We start from the raw sequence: 20,787 nt of genomic DNA, 5'->3' as shown, positions 1-20,787 counted from the left end.
GTTTCAATTGAAATTTTGTTTGTTCTTTGTTGTTCTTTTTAGCCGCTCTAAAAAATGAATAAGGTCAGGTGCTAATGCCCTTCTATAGAAGCAGTGGTAATCGCAAATTTGTGGTAATATTAATTTATTCCTAATTGTATTTATTACTTTGAAGTTAATTGTTTCAAAAAAATAAGTTAATTTTTTTTACTTTTCTGTTTTTGTTCTTTTTTGTATAATTGTTACCAAACCTTTTTATGGACTGGTCGCATATGTTTTCTGGTGATTTATAAGTTATTTTTGTTTAGTTTCAGGTTTATCTGACGGTATGTTCACTTTGTTATTAAATTTAGTTTTTAAGAGGGACATAAATTTTTTGATGTAATTAATGTTTGTTGTTGTTGTTGTTTGATTTTGCTGTTCGTTTTAACTCGCTTTCTTAATATTGACATATTACAGCAATCTAATGCATCAATTTTTACTCCACTGAGTTATTTGTTTTGGAGGTTATCTTATCGTTCATGCAGAATTTTTTGAAAAAGACTTGGGCTTTTTTGGGATTCGCAAAAAATAATTTTTGGGTTTTTCTATCTGTTCCTCATTTGGTAGACAATTATGCCAAAATTGTGGATGGGCGGGGTCGGAACCTTATTTGCCATTGCACATTACCGAGCCGCCTTGTTTATCTCAAAAAATGTTAGCATGTCCTATCAAAGTGCCCGGTTTATGGTGCCTAATTTACAGATGTGCGGGATTATTGTATAACATAACTCTTCGGTGACAAAGTCTATTAATACCGCTGGCTGTTACGTCAATTGTCCAATAATACTAGTTACTACGCCCACTCATCGTAAATATGTAATTCCAATGCATAGGTAATCTTATCTGCAGTATGAATGAAGTTATATTTAGAGGACAGCTAAACTAACGCACGCAAAAGAACTCATTTGCACACCAAGCATATTAGACGAATACTTTCGATTTTCCTTATTATGTACCTGTAGTAATTCGACTTATCAACAACTCGATTGGTCAGAAAGGTGTAGTCTACACGATCGGCGGTGACAGCTGTGAGGCCAGAGTGATATTTACGTGTGCAAAACATTCATCCATCTCTCTTGTACTATTCAAAAAGATCAAACTTTAGTTGTCTGAACAATTTACGCCAATAAATCGGGACTGTTAATCTTATGTCCTGGTCGCCATCGGAACGTCATCGAAGAAAACAGTAATTTTTCATACGAGAGTAGTCCTAACAGTTTTTGCACCTACGTTACAGGCAAAAAACTTGCAGCAGACTTCTGAATGGAAGCAAATCTCTATCGAGCAACTTTTCCCCGCTTGAGCTCTTTCTAACCAACTAAAAACTCTTAGCTTGCTACATTTGCGCTGATTTCCATGGATATCTGCAACCCATGTTTTGTTAGACGCGATCTTTTTGTTTCCAAAAAGAGATTGCAAAAATTCAATTTTTCTTTTAATACAGATCACTTCATAGAACGAAACAAATTCACACCAGAGAAACCCACTCCTGCTCTTGCCATGTACTTTTCATGATTACATTTAACGAGAATGTGAACGTTTCCTTGAATTTGCATTGGCAAGAGGAAAGAATTTTATAAACTAGATGGCCACAATTTGAAAGACTGAGTATGACTGAGACTATAAACCAAATTAATTAATTTAATATTTAATATCGACATATTTCTAATCTACAGCATCAGTTATAATAAATTCAGACAATGGAATAGAGGACAAGTAGTTAACAGTACTTATGAAACAAAAGATAGACAATAAACTAAAACCAGCAGAATTATGTAACTGCACCTCCGATCTTTCTCTTCCGCAACTCTGTCCCCCGGTCATAAAAATGCCCTTTAAACGTCAGTCATTTCCCCCATAATTTATTTCAACAATCCAATAATTTTTTCCCGACGTTTCAAAATATTCTACAATATTTTTCTTCGTTTTTTGTTAAAGCTTTCGGTTATATATTTTTCAGTGCTCCAAAAAAGCAAATTATAGGGAATTGATTCTCTCCCATTATAACCACAGCTCCACTAGTAGTTTGTTTTAAAAAAAATCATTTACACTGTTAGTGCTTTCATACAACACTTCAAATTACTTCCAAAATCCTCCTTTTTAATCCTACTTAATTAAAAAAAAATCCTCCATGTTTTATAAATGGCTGACTGTGCCTGAACACAATTTCCACGTGAAGCTTTACGTGATATATTGACCGAATCAGAATGATAGGGGATTGTTTACGTCATGAGGAAAGAAAGGCGGTACGGTGACATAATCGTGGTACTCAGCGAGTTACCTGACAATCATTACACATGATCTAATGAAGAGAACTCTTTTGGAAAACAATTATGGCAAAGTGAAAAAAAACGTTATTAGGACTCGAGAAATTACAACAAATACATCAACTATATATTGGCTATCCAACAGCAAACAAAACGCGTCGTGAAATGAAATTAAAAATCAAACGCTGTACGCACTAGCTTCAAATTTATACCGAAAAACACGTGCGTTTTACTACCTTTTTGGAGACATTAATTGGATCTTTCTCGTTCAACTAAGAATCCAATTAAGGACCTGTGACGTATAGGTTACGTGATTCCATTTGAAGTCACTGCAAACTTCTGGCGCTCTTCGAGAACCGGTAGCCGGAACTCGCAAGTGACTTCTGCAGAACTACGTAACCTTGCTGGAAGCTCATGAAAGCCAACTTCTGGCTATGTATAAAGAAATTTCTGGCACTGCAAATTTTCTGCTTTTCAAAACGTGCACGTGCCTGTTTCCAGGAAAAAATTGCGTTGCTTTAATTAATTCAAGGAAGGCTTAATAATTTCCAAAAAGTAAATTAGCGCGTGTGCATTGATTGCACCTAATATTTTTATGGGTTGGAAAGTGAACTGTTATATCCAGTTAATGACAATTCCTCCACTACATATTAATAACAATACCCAATTTTTAAGCTAATGAATTCTCGGATCTATTCTGTTTCCACCCACCCCCCCCCCCCCCTTCCCAGTGTTTTTTACGCCCCCAGTTACAAATTATGTTGTTGTATATCACGTTACTATGAAAACAAATAGCACGTGCGCCTGGGGGCGCAAAAATATAAGCCCACTAAGGTAGGGGGTGGGGAGCAGAATAGATCCCAATTCTCCCTGCAACAGGACATCATCATGTAGCAAAAACTCAGGATCTATTCTGTTTTAGCGCCCTCTCGTGTTTTCTATTCCCTCACTTACAAATGATGTGTTGTTACATATCACGTTACTATGTAAAAATAGCAAGTGCGGTTGGTGGCGTAAAAGTAATATGCCCACTAAGGTGGGTGGCCGAAACAGAATAGATAAAAACTTACTTCCGTTAATACTACAATCTTTGCAACCCTGCAAACTTGATCAAAACTCACAAGACTAAGCATGAAAAACTACCAAAAAACACCTGAGAAAATCATGAACACTTCAGAACAAATTTACATCTAGTCAAATTAAATGTTACACGAAATTAGCTACTTTCACAAGTTCGAATTCATTGAAAAATAATTGAAATCAGTGAACAAAACTAAAAAATATGTTTAAGCCATAAAGTATATTGGTGCAAAGCAATGCCGAGAAACCGCCCGCTTCAGAGTTTTTAAAGCTACAATAGTCCGTCTATAATTTTGCTGATTCCATTCCAATTTTAGAGCCATTTCCCTGGGGCAACTGTGTTCAACTCTACGCGTCATTTCGTCCAATATCGTTCGTTGTATCGTAGATTTAAATATAACAGAGTAACTTTTCCGTCACAAACAGTAACGGCGACAAACATGATACTCATGAGCTGTGGTAATTTTTGCTTCGAAGTGAAAGGCTGGGACTGAAATAAAAGTTAAACTGGATAAATTCAAAAAAAACTAAGGCAATAACTTCGAATTTGGTTTGAAAAATTGTAAGCTGTATCAAAGTAGTGACAAATCTACTTGAGTAATGGAAAGAAAGAAGAGTAATACGAATAAAACTGCCGCTTTTTGGTTACAGAAGCTAAGAAATAAAATCCTACTCGGGGTTAAATAAAATGAAGTACCTCATAGCTAAATTACTACTTAAGAATGTAGTTTATAACAACAGTCGATGTTATGATAACATTTCGGAATACTGTGAACTATAAACATTAATAAAACTTCTGCTTTTGAAAGCTGGGCTTGAGTGCTGTGGTGATGTTTTCAATTGGATAAGGTAGAATTGTAGAAGGCATGTCAACGCAATCATCCGAATTTGCACTTGGGAGAAAATTGAGCTTAGAAGCTGCTTGTGAAAATAAGTCAAGTTCGAATAAGACTGCACACATAGGCATAGAGTTGAGAACTCGTTATTCGTCAAACCAAAATTAGTTTGGAATTGTTCAGATTTATTCCGTAAATTTACAGGACTGTCAGTGTCCTGAATAACAGAGTCGAGATCATTGGTCCAGTATTTGAGAGGTTCTATTTCGTTTATGAAATCTATGGTAGAAATCATAGAAATTGTGTCGCTATTTTTCGTTTGGAAGCCATTCGCAATTTCATACAATTCGTATGAGGCAAAAAGAGGTCGGCAGGTATTTAATACACTGTAGTCGCTTTTCTTCCTAGGAGACGATCTGCGCGCCGACTTCGAGTTATCATCTTTCTTACCACTCCTATTTCTAGGTGATTTTCCACCTTGTGAACTACCAGTCGACGGTCCTGCGGATCCCGCAGCTCCCCGACTGCCTCTTGCTGGACCTGCACTCCCACTGGAACCGCCACTTTGACTTTCGTCATCATCTGGTGGTCGTTTTCTTCTGCTTTTTGAATCTTTAACTGACGATTTGTCTTCCAGTTCCGGGTCATTTTCCTCCTTTTTCTCATCACTTTTGTTATCACCCTTGTCAATGCCCAAAGCCGCTTTCATCTGCATTAACTGCTTATTCAATAAGCTCTTGTTCTTTATTAAAGTAGCTTTGAGCAAAGCCCGCTTCTTGGTTTTGTTAATTCCTCCTGGCTGTAGCTTAATTGCATTTTCGACAGATGTTGATGGTTTTGGCACTGGCTTCTCCTCAACTGACTTTGGCTCTGGAGTTGCGGATATATCAGCTTCCGGAGCATCTATTTTCGAAGAACGTCTAAGAATTCGTTTTTCAGAAGATGGCGAATCAGTTTCACTATCAGTTTTAGACTCTTCTTGACCTGAAGCTTCAGAACCACTCTTAATTTCTTTACGAGGCACAGCACCTTTCTTGGGATTTCCTTTCTTCAGACTGCCTTTCCGTTTTGCTCCTATTGCTTCTAACTGTTTAGGCGCTGCCTTTGTTTCTTCTTGTTTATTGGTCGTTGTTATTGATTCCTCTTGCGTTTTCAGGTCTTCCGCTTTAGTGACCGTTTCTTTTGATTCCATAACATTGACCAAAGTTTCCTTGACATCGACGCCTGTTTTTGAATCGTTCTCTTTTTCAGGCTTTCTGTCTTCAGCCTGCGATCTAGTAGTTCGCCTAATTGGGGTTTCATCGCTAGAGCTTTCGGGTTGTTCCTCCTTTTTAACTGCGGGTCTGGGTGCAGACTTTGGTGCCACTTTCTTCTTCACAGGAACTGTTGATGACCTTCTGGACACTTTTAAAAGCGTAACATTGTTCTTCGCCTTTTCCAACTTCTTCCTCTTGAGAAGCATGGCAAAGCTGTCCTTCTTTTCATCGCCACCCAAATTTACCTCAGAGGGTTTCGTAACTTTAGTTTCGGCTTTACGGGTAATAACGACTTTCCTAGCAGGTAAACCAATGTCGAACAATCCCATTTTTGAAAATGCCGAACGACTTTTAACAGTAGATTGAGTTTGTTTTGAAACATTGGAGTCAAGATTTGTACTCTTCCCAGGCGTTTTGTCGGGAAGCTTTACAGGTTGCATCTCTTCAGATTTCTTGACAGAAATATTGGCCTTCGCAGGTTGCACTTTAGGCGCTTTTGGTTTACATTTTGGACATATGTACTCGGCTCCTGATTTAGCCATCAATTTACCTTCAGCTAAACTTACTTTGACACATGAGCCGTGAAACCATTCGTTGCATTTGTCACAGCAGATCATGAAACGACCTCCGTGCGGTTTTCGGCAAATGCACCAAACATCTGAGCTCTTCTTCTTCTTAGATAGCTGCAAACGTTTCTTAACAGCAGCAATTGCTTTGCTTTGTTGAGTTGTCAATTTCTTGGCAGAAACCTTCACTCCTTTTCTGTTGAGACCCTTGGCAGTTTTAGGGGACGGTTTTCCAAACTTACCAGACTTCTTTGCCTTCAGCTTTTGATCGGTCTTCTTTTTGTCCGGTTTCACAGGCGAATGCTTGACCGGCCCACTCTTGAACAATGCTCTTACCGCCCCTTTAGCCGGCGAACTAAGGTCGAAAGAGACCGGAGTTTTGGACTTCTTTGGAGTTCTTTTCGAAAGATCAATAGTCTTTGCGTTGGGATTAAAGCCCAATTCTGCAAGATCGCGAAACGATCCTCCTTTTTTGAAATAGGATGGTATAACTTTGCGATCTGATCCTATCATTGTCTTGAATCCTCCAATAGTGGAAGTATCTATTCCTTCTTCAGCAGAAGGGTCCGGTTTCTCATCGCTGAAAAACTCAATGCGCTCATCATTCGCCATTCGAGACGGCACCACAGCTGTTAGGAAGTCGTTATCTTCTGATGATACGCCGCCACCCACATTTCCATTTGTTAGATTAGCATAGCCATTTCGAATAGCATTGGGCAGAGATCTTGGAGAATCGCTACTACTTGAAGAGTTAAACCCTTCATCCTGAGGTTCATTTACTACAACTGCTTCTTCAGCAAACGGCGTGAAAGGCGGGAAAATTTGATTTATTTCAACCTGAGCCGTATCATTTGTCAACAGTCCGCCAAATTTGGTACGTTTTCGCCGCGAGCCGGAAATCAGAAAATCTCCGCCGGTACTCTGATCACCTGAGTCAGTATCCGAAACATTAGCCGCAATTCGAGTATTTATACTATTGTTGGATTTCATTACACTGTGCGACGGCATTTGAATTGCATTGTCTGAATTAAAGGCGAAACGATTGAACTTTTTACCAGGAAACAAAGAATATCCATGCTCCGAAATTATTCTGCTTTGCTCAAATACTTGAAAATCGTGCTCGGCAGCAGCAGACTGAGCTGCATACAGCTCGGCTTCAGGCAGTTCAGGTGCCATGTCGTTGATATCGTGAGAGCTATCTTGATCATTGAACACTACACTATCTTGCTCATTCATAATCATTGCTGATATTAACCTGAAAGTTATCATATTTCCAAAAAAGACAAGAGCACTTTGAACGTGAAGCGAAGGTCACAATAACTTACAACAGACTGAAACAAATTTTAAAATTTCTTGAAACCCCCAGCGTCATATGACCACATTTGGTAAGGTATAAACAATTTAAACAATTTTTAAACTATGTTTAAACCATTTTTTACTCCTATTGTTTTGAAAAAGTGCCAGGAGCTAATATCGAAACTTCGAGTCTGCTAGCAAGACAAAAACTTGTAACTCTTGCGCTTGAGGCGAATGAGCAAATAGTATCATTAGATGTTAAAAGTTCATTTTCCCGTCTGGTAAGCCATCGAAGTTGCTCGCCGGTGTCCTTAAGAAAACAGAAAAGCACTAAAAACACAGCAATTTTGGAAATTCTTCGAAAACTTCAACGAAGCCAATCTATGTACCTGGAGGATACTCTGCCAATGCACGAACTGTAACCAACATTCCAAACTTACTCACTAATGACAAAGGGTGAAAACCCATGGTATATCCCTAAAGACTTCGCTACTACTACTACTATTAAAACTATTTGAAAGATATGCAGACAACTTTATTTGTACAGTAAAAGGCTACCCCAAAAGGTTGCGTCAATCAGGAAGTAGTTTGCTTTAAAATTTAGAGTTCACAATGGAAAAAATAAATGAAAACCCACAAGTAGCTTTCCTAGATATGACAGTCTACATTGGCGAACAGAGAAAAGTCTCTTGTAAATGCTGCCAGAAGCCAAAGAAACAGGAACAATTCTAAATTTGCCCAGTGCGCGCCACTACTGCGAAAAATATCATAGAGTGTACTATCCAAAGGCTCATTCGATCTACAAGCAACTGGCATTGCTTTGATGAAGCCCTTAAAGTTTGACGAAGACAAAAAATCAATATCCGGAAAATTGGTTGTCAAGCAATGCAGAACATTAAAGAAACACGCTTGTAGAAACATGCTTGAGAAACATTAAAGTAACTCTAAGAAGAGCGAAAAAACTATGACAGAAAACAAGTCGGAAATTAATCCCTGAAGAGGAAGGAGACGACCATCTTTTTCCTGCAAAGTAGTGGTCAATTAGACATTGGATTAAAAGAAAAATTGCAAAAAAAAATTGAGATCTACACAAGTAAACCAAAAACCTGCTTAGAGTCTCTAAGTTCTAGTTTTGGTCAGCATCTAAAATTGCACGTGGTATATGAAACCACTTGTAGTGGATTAAATTCCATCTATGTTGAGCAATCCTGCAGACATATATCCACGCGAATGACAGATCATCAAAAACAGAACCGCCGGTATGTCAGCACGTAAGCGTGTAATTGGCGTGTAATCGATCAGTAACTCCGTCACAAAAACAAATGCTTCTCAAAACAAAAAGTATGGCGCAACGGAAGCCATTGCTGAACAGGCGAGATAAGTACAGAAGCCAGGAGCTTTCAATAAGATGCTAGTTTAAATTGGCCATGAAACTTTATTCGAAAACTACGACTTAGAGACTCAAAATAAGGAAAGGTTCCGAACACCTTCCTAAACGGTTGACACTTATGATACGTATTGGTTCTGTACTATTATTACTACTACTCATGGAAAATGTTTCAAAATTTGATGAAGATCATAAATCCAAAATTAATTTCTAATCGAAAAAAAAATTTAATTTTTTTGCCAAAAAATAATCTACGTAGAATCTCTCAATTTACTGCTTTGGTTTATAATTGAATCGGTCCCGAAACCTCGACCTCCTGATCTTCCGGGGGAGCCATTCCAAGGGCAACAATCTTGTTGGAAGCAATGCTTTGCTAATGGTCTAACAATCAAAAGAAGTACCGAAGACTCTAAGAAGTTGGCATTTCTCGGATCATTCGCAGGGGCAAAACTCCTTTCAATTCCCTCACAACCTACTACGTTCGATGACGCAACTGGTACTCTGGATGCTCAATTCAAGGAGCCGTTGAGATTTATACACGTCATACAACATTTCTTTTTGTGTGAGCAGCGAGATGATGAGTGCATAACAGCGTTTTTGTAGCGACTACAAACTCTGGTTGAGCTCTGAGAATGTACAGACCTAACCGTGCAGCAAGGACATACTACTCCGTGTTTACTTTATTTCTAATCCTAAAATGGATGCAACACATGTTCGGAATCGGAAGCTTCGTTTGAGAAATGCATTTAACTTGCTAACGAAATCGAATTATGAGCCATTTTCTCATTCTCATTCAATTCCAGCTCAGACATTCCGCAATCTGCATCTAGTGAACCCGTCGGAAAGATCGCTTCTGTCATTAAAAAACAGCTCGATTCTATACGTTTTCGTATCGTAAATGTTGGTTTTGTGGTCGGAAGGCACATCTACGGCCAAAATGCCCAGTGCGCCGAGGTACATGTTTCAAATGCGGCAAACAAGGAGATTGAGCAGCAGCATGTAAACCAACTTTCGTTTCGGATGATGACTAACAAGTAGCTATTGTACTTTGCAGTGTGAACACAACGAAAGAAGAGACAAAATCTCCCAATGGATTCTACGAAAATATCTTTATTGGCAAAGAGCTTACTGATACTGGCACCACACATTCGTTTACAACGGTTGATGTGTGTGACTATTTAAAATTACCAATCCGGTCATGTAAGTCAAATTCTTGTTCCGAGAACTGAGAAGTATTTCCAGTTCTTTGAGTTTTTAGTGCTTTAGTGAGCTTGAATAATTTTTATTATACTGTTTTCTTCTCTGTAGTTAGTCACTTAATTGGTAGCGCAATCATTAACCTGGATTTTCTCACAACATGAAACCGTCTTATAGAAATTTGGTGAATTTGGACTCAGTTGGACTATTCTAATTTATCTGCTATTGCTGAAAGTAACGAGCTTAGACCAGTGGTTAATCACCCGACCGAAGATATTTTCCGACAAATTTTATAAAACTAAGCCCTTCCCAACGAAATCAATGCACTCAAACAATAAAGATTTTGAATTTATACAGAATCAAATTTTCGATCTGATAAGAGGAGGAATAGTTCGTTGCTCAATATCTCCAAGGCGAGCTCAAACGTTTGATGTAAAAGGCCAAAAACGACGTATGGTAATCGACTACTCCGTGGCACACAATTTGTTTAACAGTCTTGGTGCGTTCCTGTTTCCGAATATTGAAGCACTGCCAAAAAACGCTTCTGAGATTCATTTTTTCTCGAAGATTTAAATAAAGAGCGCCTAACATCAGGTAGGCCACATCGTCTCAGCAAGTTCTGAGCGGCCGGACCCAGGGAGACTGAGGGCCTTGAAGGAGTACCCGGTTCCTAACATTTTGAAATTGTTGCAATGTTTAATTTGGTTTTTTCGCGTCTGGGTCTTGCATTACTCAAGGAGAATTGAACCGCTCATAGAAGCTCAAAATCAAGGAGCTTTTCCGTCAAGATTCACTGTCATTTCTCGTATCAGCGACATCAAGTCTCAGATCGCTGACGCTTGTTAAACCTTGCCCCGCGCAGATGCTGGTCATTTGCTTCTGGAAACAGACTCCTCTGGGTACGCGATTGTTTCATCATTATCCAAAAAAGTATACCAATAGCGTTTTTTGGCAAACAATAATGCAGTATGAGTGTGAACGGAATCATTCTGCCGCGGAAAAGGAAGCTTTAGCCAATTTTGAATCTTTCAGAAAATTTTCCACTTTACTGAAGACCTTTTCGATACCGTGAAGACGGATTAAAAGAGCATCCCATTTATATTTTCGCAGCAAAAATCAATAATAAAGAACGAGAAGCTCTTCTGCTGACAAAGCTAACTTGCTGAATATTGCGATAGTATTGTATACAGACCTGAAAGCGAAAACAAGGAGCTGATTGCCTCTCCAGGATTTCTCATGTAAAGACGGAGAACAGATCAACGGTATTTTGTCTGCACAATAAACCAGCACAAACTGGAGTGACTAGATTTTGAAACTACATCAATTCTAAGAACCTACTGCACACTCTTGAGGACGTTGAGCTAGTTATCACCACGAGCGACATCTGTGGGCAATTAAAACTCAAATTTTACAAGCCGAGCCGGCCTTGTCTTATTATTAAGCCCCAAAAGCCATTTGACAATATATCCCTTGTTCTAGTTGGTCCCAAGATTCCCTCCCTCAAGTTAAGTATGGACTTTTTGCGCACCGTTATAGACGAATTCAGTCGATTTCCCTCACCCTTCCGCATTAAAAATTTTACAGCAAAGGCTCTTATTTGGTGCCTCTTGCATTTATTTGTTATTTTTAGCAATCCAGGTTTTGTACAATCAGACTCTGGAAGAAAAACTAGAGTGATAAGAGTTCAAAGTTTTCTGCTCAGAACGAGGAATTGCCAAGTCCAGTATATGACCAAACCATCTTAAAGATAACGGTCAAAACAAACGTTACAATGGAATTGTCTGTAAGGTATTGGGGAGGTTTTTTCTCCAATTAGAAGTTTTTTGTACCAGCACAAATGAAAGCCCTCTCTAGCGATTTTTGCAATTCACGTGAAAGCGGAAAGGCAATGGAAATTTCAGTTTCCCAGATTGTTTGTTTAAAGGCATAACAGCGTACCTGTGAAATTTTATAAGAAGAAAATCTAGTCCTCTCGTAGAAACTTTGGAAATAACAGACGTTATTAGCGACAATGTTGTCAAAGTCCAATATGCTATTGGACGGGAAAGCACAGTCTCTGCTCGCGACTTATTTTTTGTCGCACAACCGGGAAAGATCCGACGTTGCTATTTTTTTGTCAAACCAGCCGCAAAATTGAAGCCGTTGCAGACGTCATTAGCGAGATTATTGTCTTTGTCCAGTATCCTAGTGGACGGGAAAGCACTGTCTCCACTCGAGGCTTAGGTCCGTCTTCAGAATGTTTTTAAGAAACTTCACTAATTGAGCAGCAAGCTGTTGTTGCGAAAGAAACAAGGAACGCATCGAACTAACAGAACGAAACCATTACAGTGCAATGGTTTGTGAATGTCAATGTTTCTACCGGCGAAGCGCCCGAAGTGCCCAAAAAAGCGCCCGATGTGCTCTAGAGAGCACCAAAAAGCTTATAATCCGATGGCACAGCATTTAGTGGAATATAGACGAACTGGACCGTTGAGAAACAGACCGACGTATTCAGATGAACACGTTGAAATTTAAAATGCGAGGGATGAATGTATTGATAATTGAGTACCTTCTGTTCGTTATCGAACATTCCATATAATGATTCTTATATGTGTTTGTGTTTCAGATATTGAGCGTAAGCTTGCAATAAGCGGTGTTTCATATGAGCAACACGACAGTATACAGTGTTTTGATAAGTATATTTATGGTATAATTCAAAACTTTAAAACATGGTTGACTAAGGTTTGGCAAAATGGTCTCAAATTACAGGCGAGAGTGCTTTGCTTCAGGATGTCCAATGCGCTGGTTTGTGGGTGCAACGATGTGCAGGGGGCGAGATTGGGCGTTGCAGTGGAAGATTTGAGGTGGGGGCAAGAATCAGGTGGGGTGGCTGGGAGGCGGAAAGGAAAAGAAGCGGAGGAAGTGGTCAATTTCTAAGAATTACAATTTGAAATTACGTCTCCAAAGCAGACTCCTAATCGCATGATTAGATTTTCGTAAATTGATAGGCTGTAAACAAAATTAAGGCCCTAAGGGCATTATCTTTCCATCCGTTTTTGAGTAAGAAAAGACAAACTGGTCAGACAAAAATGTCCAGGCAAAAAACACATAAAAAACACCGCAGGATTAAACTGAATGCTACAAAATCACAATCTCTTTTCGAAGCAACTAATTTAAAAAATCCAATGCCGGAGAAGAACTGTAGAAAAAACGGAAACAACTCAACGAGTCTTCTCCGATAGTATAGACCTCAAAAAATTTTTTATTGGAGAAGCATCTACAAAAGATCACTGAAGCCAATCTGCAGCCAAAACTAAATAAATATATACCAACAAATTCTTCCTCTGGACACAATTTCTTGATGGATTTCTCAAACTATCATAAAGGTGTTGCCAAATAACTACTTCTTCTCTGAAACAAAACTCCACTCCAGTTAATTGAGATAAAAGAGAATACGTGAAAATCAATAAGCGCATATACCTTCAAAGTTTTCTGTGAACAACAAGAGAAGATTAACAACAGATTAAGAAGATGAACAACAGCAGAGAGCTGCGATGTCAGTTGTTTCATTGGTTTTGAAGCTTATTGGTAAACTCCACCTATTCATCAAATACCTGTCTGATGCTCAACAACTTGCCATATGCAAAGAGAAGATAAGTTGGTGCCATGGTTACGTTCGCTGTCTACGAGTAAAAAAGAAGAAAAAAACGTAGTGTTTTTTCGTTACAAAAATTGAACATATCCAAAAAACACATTAGAAACTGCTCAGTCATACTTTTTTAACAAGGACACTTGACAAAATTTCCAGCGCTTTCTTTTTTTAATAACAACTGACACCCACAGAGGCAAAGGAAGTATCTGCAATGAAAATCAAAACAGATCTTCCCTCAAATAACGGAATTGGCGAACGGTTTCTTGCATCTTTCGCTGATCTTATTAGCAATCTATGCTTAGAGCCCTCGTAGCTGCAGATATTGACCCTAGTTGGTTGGTCAAATGGGCTTTAATCTACTCCAATCACGCGTTATTCGCTTCTCGCTTTCTAAGGGACTCATGGTACTCATGTACTATACTTGTCTGACAAGATTTTGCCAGGAGGTTGAAGATCTTAACATCAAATTATTTTTGGACAAAGTAGTTCCCTCATTGATCTGTGAATTTGACGTCAAGACTTCCATAATCTTTGACAGTAAATGCGTTACTTAGATCTGCCTTTCAGAAGATGATGATGCGGCTCGATATGAAAATTGTGGCATACTTTGTCCGGAGAACTGGAAAACAGGGTCGAGGATATGATTGTTAAGTAAGTGTGTAAGGCGAACTTTCACGCAGAAAACGGGATGTAAAATTTACCATAGGCACAGCTGCAGGGTACATTTTTTATTTTCCATCTATAACTCATACATAGAAGATCCTTGAACTCTTGTTTGCTTAGATCAAAATGACAGTTTGAAAGCGGAAGCGCGTTTAACCAATGCGATGAATTTTTTCCAGAGCTAGCGTAAAAAATAAATTTTGACATTGGGATGATTTTTCTAGTATTTTTCTCCCGGTTTTTAGATGGCTGAATTTCTTTTCGATTTTGCCTTTTCTATGATTTATTGCTGTTTGCTTTAGTTTCACTCAGATCTTCCTTGTTCAGGTAGTCTGACATGGGAAATGTTGCGGGGCAGTTGAACATTCAAACCGCGCAAGCGCAGTGGTAACACAATATGTTCTCTCTTTGGCGATCAATTGATTTTCAGTATTTGATGTCAAAATTGTCTCGGATATATGAGATTTTACATTATCAAGAAAAGGCAATTTTTCTGTTTTGGTTCTACATAGGAAAGATAATTTGTTTTGAAATGCTTTGGTGAAACAAGAAAATGAGGTCTTGGGGCCGGTTTTGTAAATTATTCTGTTAATTTTTTTTTAGGTATTTTGGTGATTTGCGGATACAATTTGCTTTGTTGATACAAATTGCGCAAGCTTCATGTGTGCCAAGAACCAAGTCTAAAACTCATGTGCAAATTGTTGATTGAACTTTAGTGTCCTAAAACACTTCTTCTGCTCTTTTTTCAGAGGTGATTTTGTAATCAGCGTTAATTGTGGAGAGCCTACAATGTAGTCAAATGATTGAAGATTATCCCACAATGCACAAAACGATTAGTAGGAAACTCCGGTACTACCATTTTCTGTATATCATTTTTGCATAACGATGTGATAGCAATGCTATTAATGACAAAGTGTCAATTTCATACATCTCCATTGCCAGCGGGTTGCCTTGAGGAGTGCCTTCCTTTGACAGCATTGTTGTTCCATTTACGTACAGGTATCTATGATTGATATTTTGTTCTTAATTTTTTATAATATTTGTTAGTGTTCGTTGTTGTTGATGACGATGTGGATTTTTGAGAGTAGTAATTGCAACGTTATCCCAAGAGGCGTTTTAAAAGAACGATATTTCGTCGACGTTCTTCCACATTAGCTTTAATAATTTTTGATTTTCGTTTATTGAGGCTTCAATCATCAAGAAGATTACATCACAATTTTTTTCGCTATTCTGCATTTTGAGAAGATATTTTCTCTCCTCATTTTCTCGAGTCTGGTTTTCTGCAGTTTGACAATTTCGATCTTATGTGCTGGTCGTTTGTTCAATTATGTATACAATATTCTCGTCCAATATCTTGGAAAGAGTCAAAAGATTATTCATTTGACGGTATTTTGTTAGAGGCAGGACTTTCAATGCCTATGTTGGCTTTTGTAGGAGTCCTGTTCTCCTGATAACCACTTGACAGTCTTCCGTTTGAAGTTTTCCTGGTTCATCAATATCTGTTTTCGAAGGGCTGTGCCGGTTAATTACGTATAGCAGCACTGGCGGAGAATGCATTTGTATAATTTATTTCGGACGAACGCTTTCACTTCCTAGGCAACATTCATTTTGATCCCGTTTACAACGTTTTTTGCCTTATGGAGCTGATTACTTTTGTGCGTTACCCAGGTTAAGTTTTTAATTATGATAATTTTACGTTCTTTCACTTCAGTGGTGGTCTGCAGATTATTGTCAGACAGCGTGTGAGCTAATTCAAGCCCGCGACTTTTCAAGGTTGAGCATTTGCCCCCTTCTAGTTTTGTCTTGTTTCCATAGAGTTGTGCTTGAATCGATATGATGTCCCCTGGATTTGGCGCTGGGTCATACCTGCCGAAAGTTTCTTCAATTTGTCTGCAAATTGGAAGGGCTAAGTGGATCGATGAAATTTCGGCCGATTGTTTATGAAAACGCAGAAGAGAAGGGTACTTAGTGAACAATCCGTAGGGACGCCGCTGGTGACCTCTAGTACTCTCGAGCTTAAAATGTCTCCTGCTACCTGCTGCTTCCTACTTTTATATAGCGGAGGAGTTTTTTATGAAGATAGTCACCAACTTGGAGTTGGCTGACTTTTTATGAAGCGCTTTAAGTTGGGACTCGGTGGAAGAGTAAGGAGAAATCTGTGTAAAAAATGTTGTGTCATCTGTCATGTTTTGATCCATGGCTTCCCATATCTTTTTCAGAAATGACAACCTGTTCTTGAGTTCTGATCGTTCTGCTATGCAGCCATGTTGCTGCTGAGTCAGGAACTTCAGTAAGGGCACAAAAAGTATTTTGTATGCACCTTTATCAAAAAATGCCCTGAATGACTCCCAAAGCTACTTGAGGGTAGTTTTAGAAATTTTTTGTCCCTTTTTTATGTATGAGTGTGATTTCTGCAAATCTCTATAATTTTGTTTTTTTTCAAAAAAACACTTAGTGTTCTTCATGGCTTTGTGCAGGAATAGGCTCTTCTTTTGGCCATCCTCGGAAAAAAAGGTGGGTGGATAACCGTTTGGGCATTGTGATATTGTGAGGTTCAGTTCAAACCAAACCTGGTAAATTTTATCCCTGGAGACGGTAATATTTATCGATCGTGGATTCTTGAGGGTGTACGTCCTTTACATCGAAATACTACTTTGTTGAAAACACAGATTAGAAGGAATTGTTTAGAAGCTTCACTGCTTCTGTTGTAAGCTGTAATCGATGCAGACTGTAGAATTACGACTGAGACTTTTGGCAGGATTGGAATATAATCAAGTGTTTCACGTGCTGAAAAAACATTTTTGACTCCTGTGGACATCAGTTTTACCTCCTAATGTGATTTTTTTTATTTCAGATGTTAATACTATTAATTTCTGCAGTTTGGCAATAGCTGCTTTTCGTTAGCTCTTGTGTTTTTGCATCAAAAGTTGTTTCTGAGTTTAAAATTGATTCAAAATCTTTGACCTGTGGGGCTTGATCCAGGGAGTAATTGCTAATTCCTTGTTTGTCTAGGGACAGTAGTGTCGATCAGATTGTCAAAGACTTCGTGTAACTCCTTGTATTTTTTTCTTAATATTGACTTGGCTCTCTTGTTTCATTTAAAAATTTTCAATAAACTTCTTGGTTTGCTTACGATCAGCTCTTCTGAAGCTGTGTGAATTTTAAATGGTCGATATACACTCGACGTTATGGCATTCAAGTAGAAGTCAGAGCTCCTTGTGAAGTGAAGAATTATAAGAGTTTGTAAATTTCTTGTCAAAGCTCGAAAATAGTGGATTTCAGGGGAAAACTCCTTCAAAGTGTTGCCTCTACAAATCCAGAAGTTTACTGCTTGTTGCTTTTGTTCATATTTGAAGAAATAGGGAGTGTCATGATGTTTACTTCTATAGTTTTAAAACTTTGCTTCCTGAAAAAGCAATTCACCACAAATTATTTTGGTTCTGCTCTTTAAAATTGAACATTAATTTTTCTTGAAGTCTTTTGCAGTGTATTCACTTCTTTGTGTGGTATTGTAGAGTCCAAAACATTTGATCATTGTTATTTGTTTTTAAATCTACATATCACTGCGCATTCAAGTTGATCAGATTGTCGAAGAATTCGTGTAAGTCCTTGTATTTTATTTTTGACTTGGCTCTCTTGTTTCATTTAAAATATTTTCAATAAACTTCTTAATTTGCTTATTATTAGCTCTTCTGAAGCTGTGTGATTTTTCTATGGCCGATATATACTCAACGTTATGGCATTCAAGTAGAAGTCGGAGCTCTTTGTGAATTGAAGAATTATAAGACTTTGTAAATTTCTTGGCAAAGCTCGAAAATAGGGGATTTCCAGGAAAAACTCCTTCAAAGTGTTGTCTCTACAAATCAAGAAGTTTACTGCTTGTTGTTATAGTTCATTTTTGAAGAAGTAGAGATTGTCATGATGTTTACATCTCTAGTTTTTAAACTTTGCTTCCTGAAAAAGCAGGTCACTACAAATAATTTTGGTTCTGCTCTTTAAAATTGAACATTAAATTTTTGTGAAGTCTTGTGCTGTGTATTCATTTCTTTAAGTGGGGTTTTAGAGTCCAAATTATTTGATCGTTGTTTTTTGTTTTCAAATCTACATATCAGTGCGCATTAAAGTTGATCAGATTTCAGTCGTTCAGATTTGATGTTTTTCATTGCTAATAGAATAAAACCACGGGCGTTTTTTCTGCTTTCCAGCACCTGGTCGGTTGACTTTTGCGGACATCAGTGTTATCTCTTAAAGTATTTTTTTTTCAACAGTTTATGCAAAAAATACTGCAGTTTGGCAATAGCTGCCTTTCGTTAGCTTGTGTGCGTTTGCATCAGAAATCTGTTCTGAGTCTGCAATTGACTCAAGGTCTTTGACTTGTGGGGCATGATCCAGGGAGTGATTGCTAACTCCTTGTTTGCCTAGGGACAGTAGTGTCGATCAGATTGTCAGAGATTTTGTGTAAGTCCTTGTATTTTTTCTTATTTTTGACTTGGCTCTCTTGTTTCATTTAAAAAATTTTCAATAAACTTTTAACTTCCTTATAATCAGCTCTTCTGAAGCTGTGTGATTTTTCTACGGCCGATTTATACTCAACGTTATGGCATTCAAGTAGAAGTCGGAGCTCTTTGTGAACTGAAGAATTATAAGACTTTGTAAATTTCTTGTCAAAGCTAGAAAAAAGGGGATTTCCAGGAAAAACTCCTTCAAAGTGTTGCTTCTACAAATCCAGAAGTTTACTGCTTGTTGTTTTAGTTCATTTTTGAAGAATTAGAGAGTGTCATGATGTTTACTTCTATAGTTTTAAAACTTTGCTTCCTGAAAAAGCAATTCACCACAAATGATTTTGGTTCTGCTCTTTAAAATTGAGCATTAATTTTTCTTCAAGTCTTGTGCTGTGTATTCACTTCTTTGTGTGGGGTTGTAGAGTCCAAAATTTTGATTGTTGTTTTTTGTTTTCAAATCTACATATCACTGCGCATTCAAGTTGATCAGATTTCAGTCGTTCAGATTTGATGTTTTTCATTGCTAATAGAAAAAAAACCACGGGCGTTTTTTCTGCTTTCCAGCACCTGGTCGGTTGACTTTTGCGGACATCAGTGTTATCTCTTAAAGTATTTTTTTTTCAACAGTTTATGCAAATAATACTGCAGTTTGGCAATAGCTGCCTTTCGTTAGCTTGCGTGCGTTTGCATCAGAAGTCTGTTCTGAGTCTGCAATTGATTCAAGGTCTTTGACTTGTGGGGCATGATCCAGGGAGTGATTGCTAACTCCTTGTTTGCCTAGGGACAGTAGTGTTCATCAGATTGTCAGAGATTTTGTGTAAGTCCTTGTATTTTTTCTTATTTTTGACTTGGCTCTCTTGTTTCATTTAAAATATTTTCAATAAACTTTTAACTTGCTTATAATCAGCTCTTCTGAAGCTGTGTGATTTTTCTACGGCCGATTTATACTCAACGTTATGGCATTCAAGTAGAAGTCGGAGCTCTTTGTGAACTGAAGAATTATAAGACTTTGTAAATTTCTTGTCAAAGCTAGAAAATAGGGAATTTCCAGGAAAAACTCCTTCAAAGTGTTGCTTCTACAAATCCAGAAGTTTACTGCTTGTTGTTTTAGTTCATTTTTGAAGAAGTAGAGAGTGTCATGATGTTTACTTCTATAGTTTTAAAACTTTGCTTCCTGAAGAAGCAATTGACCACAAATGATTTTGTTTCTGCTCTTTAAAATTGAGCATTAATTTTTCTTCAAGTCTTGTGCTGTGTATTCACTTCTTTGTGTGGGGTTGTAGAGTCCAAAACATTTGATTGTTGTTTTTTGTTTTCAAATCTACATATCACTGCGCATTCAAAACGATCAGATTTCAGTCGTTCAGATTTGATGTTTTTCATTGCTAATAGAATAAATCCACGGGCGTTTTTTCCGCTTTCCAGCACCTGGTCGGCTGACTTTTGCGAACATCAATGTTATCTCTTAAAGTAGTTTATTTTTTTCAGCTGTTTATGCTATTAATTCTGCAGTTTGGCAATAGCTGGCTTTCGTTAGCTTGTGTGTTTTTGCATCAGAAGTCTGTTCTGAGTCCGCAATCGATTCAAGGTCTTTGACTTGTGGGGCATGATCCAGGGAGTGATTGCTAACTCCTTGTTTGTCTAGGGACAGTAGTGTTGATCAGATTGTCAGAGATTTTGAGTAAATCCTTGTATTTTTTCTTAATTTTGATTTGGCTCTCTTGTTTCATTTAAAAAATTTTCAATAAACTTCTTAATTTGCTTATAACCAGCTCTTCTGAAGCTGTGCTAACTTTCTATGGCCGATATATACTCAACGTTATGGCATTCAAGTAGAAGTTGAAGCTCTTTGTGAAGTGAAGAACTATAAAACTTTGAATATTTCTTGTCAAAACTCGAAAATAGGGGATTTCCGGGAAAAACTCCTTCAAAGTGTTGCTTCTACAAATCCAGAAGTTTACTGCTTGTTGTTTTAGTTCATTTTTGAAGAATTAGAGAGTGTCATGATGTTTACTTCTATAGTTTTAAAACTTTGCTTCCTGAAGAAGCCAGTCACCACAAATAATTTTGGTTCTGCTCTTTAAA

At 37.8% G+C, this 20,787-nt stretch overlaps 1 protein-coding gene across 1 annotated transcript in view; it reads left to right on the top strand.

Moving 5' to 3' along the window:
• The first annotated feature begins 14,135 nt into the window (after positions 1 to 14,135).
• LOC142357285 (mediator of RNA polymerase II transcription subunit 23-like) overlaps positions 14,136 to 20,787 on the top strand; it is a 74,863-nt gene continuing 68,211 nt past the window's right edge. Inside the window, exon 1 of the mRNA XM_075408939.1 lies at positions 14,136 to 14,188. The gene's annotated coding sequence lies outside the window, so the exon portion shown is untranslated. The remainder of the gene's footprint in view (positions 14,189 to 20,787) is intronic.

Source organism: Convolutriloba macropyga, chromosome 2, assembly GCF_964194025.1.
Source record: "Convolutriloba macropyga chromosome 2, txConMacr16.3, whole genome shotgun sequence".
In the NCBI taxonomy this organism is placed as follows: Eukaryota; Metazoa; Xenacoelomorpha; order Acoela; family Convolutidae; genus Convolutriloba; species Convolutriloba macropyga.
The sequence above is the reverse complement of the archived record's forward strand: the minus strand, read 5'-3'. Positions and strand labels throughout refer to the sequence as shown.